This window comes from Marmota monax, unplaced genomic scaffold, assembly GCF_021218885.2.
Source record: "Marmota monax isolate L192 unplaced genomic scaffold, Marmota_monax_Labrador192_F-V1.1 WCK01_AAM20220418_F8-fsc00077, whole genome shotgun sequence".
Classification (NCBI taxonomy): domain Eukaryota; kingdom Metazoa; phylum Chordata; class Mammalia; order Rodentia; family Sciuridae; genus Marmota; species Marmota monax.
In genome coordinates, this window is record NW_026694610.1 from 2,854,549 (window position 1) to 2,862,140 (window position 7,592).

The window sequence follows — 7,592 nt, forward strand, 5'->3', positions numbered from 1 at the left end:
TATATGAGAAATTCTACTTTCTCATACCCTTCCCAGCGCTGAAGTTTACTCTTGTTTTTAATCTTCACAATTTGAAAGGCAAAACTGTTATCCCATTTATGTCTTTTGCATTTTGTTATTTTGAATGAGATTGATGGTATTTTTGTATTTTTATAGCCAGTTTTAATTTTTCCTGTAAGAAAAATGCTTTTATCAGTTTCCTCTTGGACTCTTCATCTTTTAAGACTCTTTGAGTTTTAAAAATATTAGCATTTTATTTTCTATTATAACTTTACTATATTTTTCAGTTTATTTTAATCTCTTCCTTTTTGTTATGTGTTATAAAAACTTAAGAAACTACCAGCACTCTAAACTTTGTAAAATATTAATCTTTTTCTCTATGACTTCTGTGTTTCATGTCTTATTTAGAAATGCTTTACACATCCTAAAAGTACGATTTGCTCACATCTTCTAGTATATTTGTTTCTGTTTTAAAAATTATTTCCATCTTTGATCCATGTGGAATTTATTTTGTAACAAGAAGTCATATATTTTATTCTTTATTTTGTGAATGGCTAGTGTATTGTTCCACTCTTATTGGTTAAATAGTCTACTCCTCCCTGTGATAATCAGAAATAGGTGAATTTTTTGTAGTTGCTTGAATCTGGATTCATAGATTCTCTATTCTATGCCATTGCTATTTTATCAAATTTTCAAACCATTTGTATAGTTACTTTTTTCTGTATTCTTTTTACCTCTGAAATTATACAGAGTATTCTTGAACATTTATTTTTCCAAATTATATTTAGGATAACAATATATGTATAGAAAAGCATCTGGAAGATTAGATATCAATTATTAAATATGATTATTTCTGAGGAGTGAAATTAGAGACATCTTGTACTTGCTACAGTATACATACCTATGTTTCTTGAAATTGGGGTACAATCAAATATTAGTTTAATATTAAAAATATAGTAAGGACTTAAATAAATAAACAACTATAACTACTGTGATCAAAGACCGTAATGAAATCTTTCATTTATTTTTTAATTTGATCCCCCTGATTTTTTCAATTTACAATAATTTAATCTGCCAAAAATGATAATTTGGTTTTCTTTTCTCAATATTTATGCTTTTACTTTGTCTTCTAATCTAATTGTATTTTCCAGCATTTCTAGAACAATATTAGCTGTTGTTTTAAAATTTATTTTGTCTTAAACTTAATGGAGTATTTTTTCCCACTTTTTTTTTATTGGTGAATTATAGTTGTACATATTAATGGAGTTTGTTACATATCTGTGCATGCATGCGTGCAGTATGCAATATAACAATATAATTTGACCAATATCACTCTCTAGCACCTCCCTCTTCCATCCTTACCTCCCACCCCTTTTTCCCTTTCTTCTACTGATCTCCCTGTGATTTTCAGGAGATCCACGCCCGCCTTTTTCCTTTTTTTCTGTCTAGCTTCTGCATGTGAGCGACAACACATGAACATTAAGCTATCTTGCTTAACATAATGGTCTCTAGTTCCATCCTCAATGGAGTACTTTTAACAGTACCCCATTGAACACAATGGTGGCTACATTCCATTATTATTTTACCAAGGTTTATGCTTAAAAAATAAAATCATTCAAATCTACATTGATTACTGTTGAATTCATGAAAGTTTATTATTGTATAAAAATGGATTTTATAAAATGTTTATCAGTTTCATGCTATAAGGTTTTGATATTAGATTTTTGTGTAACTAAGCTGATAATTCCTTAAGCTCTAAAAGTCACATTTGGTTCTATCAGTGGATAAACTTAACATTAAAATGCTTTTTGATTATTCTGTATTTTTTTCAACCTAATGCTTACTGCAGTTAACACTTTGCAGGACAAAAAGCATAAAATGTCCTTGTTAGCCCCTAAGAATTCTTCTGCTCTTCTTGATGAGGAATCTTTACCTAGAATAGAAGAAAATTAGCTCAAATAATTTATAGTTGAGGAGTCCTCTAGATCAATTCAAGGGTTTCAGCAGAATCCAGCATTTAAACTTTATTTTTCAATATATTAGACTGTATTTTCCAGGGGCTTTGCTTCTTGTTGACTTTCCATTTGGTTTTTAACAGTGTCTTAAGGAGTTTTGATGTGTTCCCTGGACCCACCAAGTCTAACACAATACACTTTCTTGGTATGAACAGCTGTGCCATTTCAAGCTATACACAATGCCCATACAAATGCCACTTGTCATTAAAATTCAGAAGTTGAGGTGGACTTCAATGTGGACCTAACATAAACTAAATATATGAACAAACAAAATTTTAAATACAGATATTCATCAGAGAAAAGAAGCTTTGGAAAATTCTCACCTGACCCACCCCACTCTATAATTTCCCCACTTTTGTGGTTACGGTGGTTGAGAATGCAGCTGGGGAGGGAACTGTGGATAGGGAAGGCAACCGACTCCTTGCACGTGGCTGCCCAGATGTGCTACTCTCTCAGGGATGTGGTGCCTGCCACCGTCTGATCAGCTTCGCTTGGTTTTGTTCTCTCTTGCAAGGTAATGAAGAAACAATTTGGCTATTAAGTATTATTTGATAGTGTGTTTATTCATTTTAAAAATTTATTCCATGTTATGATTGAATGCCTACTAGATTTTAGGTACTGTGTTTAGCAAGAGACCCAGCAATCATAGTCCTCTATGCCAGAATTCTTAAGAGTCCATAGAGGAGTCAGATGAATTAAGTAATTACTAATCAGTGTGGTGACTTAGAGGTAGGTGCAAGGTACTGTAGGAATACACAGCTGAGCCATCCTGGCTTGTCAAGGGATGCCTTTCCAGAAGAGGCAATGTCTGTGAGTAGTCTTGAGAGATATACCATGCTGGAAATGGGAATAATAAGTGTCAAGGTCAGTGACTGAGAGAGACCTGAGCTAAATGTAAACATGGCAAGAGGTGAAGGAAGAAGTGTAGGTAGGAACTAGATTGGGTAGGGTGGACAATGCCCCCTCCCAAGAAGTTTATGCCCTAATCTAGGAAACATATACATATGCTACTTTACATGGCCAAAGGGACTTTGCAGATAGGATATGGTAAGGGTTTCAATATAGAGAGACTATCCTTGATTATTAGGGTGAACCCCCAAAAATGTAATCACAAGAGTAATGCAATAGGGTTTCAGTTAGACACGTCACTGTGATGATGACAGTTATTCATTTTGAAGATGGGGGAAGGGGCCATGAGCTAGGGAATACAGGTGGCTTCTAGTAATGAACAAAACCAAGAAATGCATTCTCCCCGGAGCCTCCAGGACTAATACAGTCCTGTTGACATTTGAGTTTTAACTCCCTAAAACTCATTTGGAACATTTGGCTCCCTGATCTGTGGAGAATACATTTGTGTTGTTTTAAGCCATTAAGTTGGTGATAATTTGTAACAACAGCCATAAGAAATTAATATGCAAGGTTGCCCAGAGGCTTCATTGCCATTTTGGGAAGCCACTGGAAGGTTTTCGCTAGGGGAGTGACTTTATCAGATTTCTTCTTTAGAATGACTCCACGCTTCCCCGTGGACAGGAGTGTAGATTTCAGGAGAGTTAGGAACTTTTGCAAACTCTCTACCCACTTTTTGGATGAGACAATCAAGTCCAAGGTGAGCCTAAGACCAAGACAAAGTAAGTCCTTGTGTCAACTTTCTCTTGTCAGAGAAGGAATTCCTTTGCTTTCTTGCTTCCATCTACTCATATTTACTAAACACCCATTTTATTCTAAGAATAAAAGATGGCAGAGCTTGCCTAGAACTTGGAGTTTATATATGAAGAAAGTCAATGACAACAATCAACAAAAAATAAGGTAATTAATATCGTGAAAGAGGTTTTAGAAGTAATAAACAGGGTCTCATGGTAGAGAATAACAGGAGGAGGGTCTTGTTTTTGACAGGATGACCCCTTCTGTGAGAAGGTCACATGGAAGCAAGGACCTGGAGGATAAGGAGGAGGCAGTCATTGTACAGTGAATGCAGAAGCCTTGTGTTTGGAAACCCTCTTTTTTTAAAAAAAATATTTATTTTTCAGTTGTAGTTGGACACAATACCTTTATTTCACTTATGTATGTATGTATGTATGTATGTATGTATGTATGTATGTATTTACTTATTTATTTATTTTATGTGGTGCTGAGGATTGAACCCAGGTCTTGCACTTGCAAGGCGATCCCTCTACCGTTGAGCCACAATGCCAGTCCTGGAAACCCTCTTAATATTTGAAGAATAGGAGGTGGACTTTTATGTGGGCCAGAGTTCTGGCAGTCATTAATTTAGACATTATCATTTTTTGTTAGTGAAATGAAAATGCTGGTACTAGTTTTAATATTTTGTCAATTGATGAATCATGAATTGTGCATGATGTAGGTTCTGTGTTTATTTTCCATTAATATTCAACATCTGAATGAAGAACTATGTTCCAGGTATCACCACAAACTTGATGGCTGCCACTAAAATTTCAGATATATGCTCAAATTGCAGGAAATTCCCAGTCTTTGTAAAAGTGGTTTTCTGGTTTGGTTGCATATTTGAATCACTTGGAGGACTTTTGAAATTAATATGGGCACCCGCTATTCACACCAGATGAATTAAATCTCACCCTTAGGCATGATGCCCTGAGATCTCCTTAAGAAAAAAAAGTAGGGAGGGCATTAAGGAAGGGCAGGTGGCCAAGAAACATATGGTGGAGTCTATTGGACAATCCTTCTAATATACATACACATACACATACCAACATACCACACCACACATACATGTCCAACTAGTGTTTAATTTTAGGAACAAAAATTGTACTGATGGCCAATTAGTATTAGAGAAGCAATGACAATCAGTAAACTAAATAAATACATTGTTTAGTCTTCTAATTCCTAGTCCAGGAGGATCTAGACCAAACAAGGGGGAAGAGGAAAAGGAGGAGAATGAGAGAGAAGAGAAAGAGAAGGAAGGAGGGAGGGAGGAGGAAAAGGCTTCAATTTAAGGAGAAACTTCTCAATGAGCATTGGCCATGGGATAAGGCAGCAATGGTCAAGGAATGGACTTGGGTATTCTCAGAGATTAATGGATACCCCTAAGTGACGCAAGGAGTAGTCAAATCCTTCCATGCTTCAAGGGGTAGAGATGATTGGAGGATTAAAAAAGGCCTTGTGGACAACACATGGAGACACATTAATAGTGTGCAGATCATGCAAGTCAGAAGGACAATATGTCTCCTCATACTTCATTCAGCATTAGGTGCAATAAAAATGACAATATCCAAAGACAAGGAATCCAGAGCTTGGGGGAGCCCAGAGATATCACGTGACTACAGATGCCTCTCCCTCAGTACTACTTATATTTGTTTTCTAAGGCTCTATTAACAAATTGGATGGTTTCAGCAAGACAAATTTACTGTTGCACAGTTCTGAAGGCTGAAAGCTTGAGATGGAGGTGCTGGTGGGTTTGGCTTCTCTGAGAGGTATGAAAAAGAGCCTATTTCATTCCTCTTTCTTAGCCACGGGTGATTTACTGGCAATCTTTATCATTCTTGGTCTTGCAGAAATGTCACCCCTGATCTTTGCCTTCATCTTCACATAGTTTTATCCTTTTATGCATATGTGTCCCCGGAATCTTTCTTTTTTATAAGGACATCAATCATATTGGACTAGGGCCCACCTTATTACACTCATTTTCACTGGATTACCTCTGTAAAGAACCAATCTCCAAATAAGGCCACATTCTGAGTTATTGGGTGTTAGGATTTCAACACGTGAATTTCGGGGGCGTCAAAATCCAACCCATAACACTGTATATATAAAGCCCTCAGGAGAATGGGAGGAGAAGGAATCTGAATTTGACTGAAAAGTTAACAAAGAGGCTGGGTGAAAAATGGCATGATGAGTTGCCTGTGTCTTAATAGTCTTCACAGTGGCTCCCATGTCTCCCAATTTCTGGTAAACATGCACCGGGGAACGTTGTGAGAACTTTGACTTAGTTTCATCCACTAGAATATGGAAAGGTGATGGGATGCCTTTCCTGTGATTGCATTGCTTGTCTAAGGCTTCGTCTTGCTAGTAGACTCACCCTATCTTGCTGGCTTTGAAGAAGCTAGCAGCCATGTGGTAAGAGAACTTGTGGAGACCCACATGGTAAGGATCTTTAGGAGCTGAGAGTGACAGCCAGCAAGAGTCCAGCAAGGAGTTCTCAGTTTTACAACCACAAGGAAATGAATTCTGCCAATAACCTGAGTAAGCTCGGAAGTGAACCTTTCACCAGTGGAGCCTCCAGAAGAGAATCAACCCTTGAGCAACATCTTACTTGTGGACTCATCTAAACCACGTAAGACTCACAGAGACTGTGAGATAAGAAATGTGTGGTATTTTAAGATGCTAAAAAAAATTTAAGGAGGAGGAGGTTCCAAAGGGGAAGCAGAGGAAGGAAGAAAAAAAAGGTGGAGGAAAAGGGTGAGGAGTGGAGAAACAGAAGCTATTTTCTCGCTTTCTTTCTAAGTCTCTCTTATCATAAGCCTATGATAGAGATGTGTATGAAACTGACATAAATGTGAGACTACATTGTCAAATAAAATTGAATTAGGATTTGGTCAATGAAAGTAATCTCATTCAGAAAGGAGGATTCAATAGAACACCTTTGAGAAGAGTGACTAGGGAGACATCAAACCTGTTTCATGTTTATATTTACTGAATCTAAGATTTCTCCATAAACATGATTCCCCCATAAAATCTGATATTCACATGACATTTATTATGCCACACTCCTGATTAAACTTCTTCCAAGTACTCCCAGGCTCTTCCAACTAAATAACAGTTTCTTAGATTGTCACAACTTACATATAATTGTGGGCCCCAACTCGGCCAAGCCTTATCTCCAGCCACAACTCTGCAGACTCTCTGGATTAGGAATGTTGAGTTGGGTAGAGACCCATGGAATATTTCACTGAACCATCTGATGAATTGGCACTGTTCATTGTCTGTTTAAATATTTTAACACTTGCCTTGAGACTCGGCTGCCAGCACACTGTCCTTAAATGTACCCCTGCCCCCACCAACTGAAATGTGAACTCACCAACTCAGTGATGTCTGTCCCCAAATTTGTTTGAGTCATTAGAACTTGTTTTGTGATTGTATTATACAAGTTGATGAAATATGATTATGCAAGGAAAGACAGCTATTGATTTATGAGAACTACTTTGAAAGATTTGAAAAGACTTGATAATGGCATATTGAAAGAATATTGCTGACAAATATGTGGAAAAATGATAATAGATGATCTAGAGGTAGATAATCTTTAAAAACATAGGTGTCTGGCTTTGTGAGTTCCTAAAATTCTTTCCAATTTTAAAGAAGGGCAAACTAGAAATAGTAGATGATGTGTTATTGGTTCGTGTTACCTAAGAAAGGTAAAGGGGAAATGTAATCAATGACCTTGTAATATGTTATGGCCTAATATTTGTGTTCCCTCAGAATTAATATTTAGAAATTCCAGCTCCTGAGTTGTTGGTATTAAGAGGTGGGACCTCATGAAATAAGCCAAGGAAACTTACCCTTCCACTCTTCCCACGACTTAAGGACTCCGTGAGAAGTTAGTAG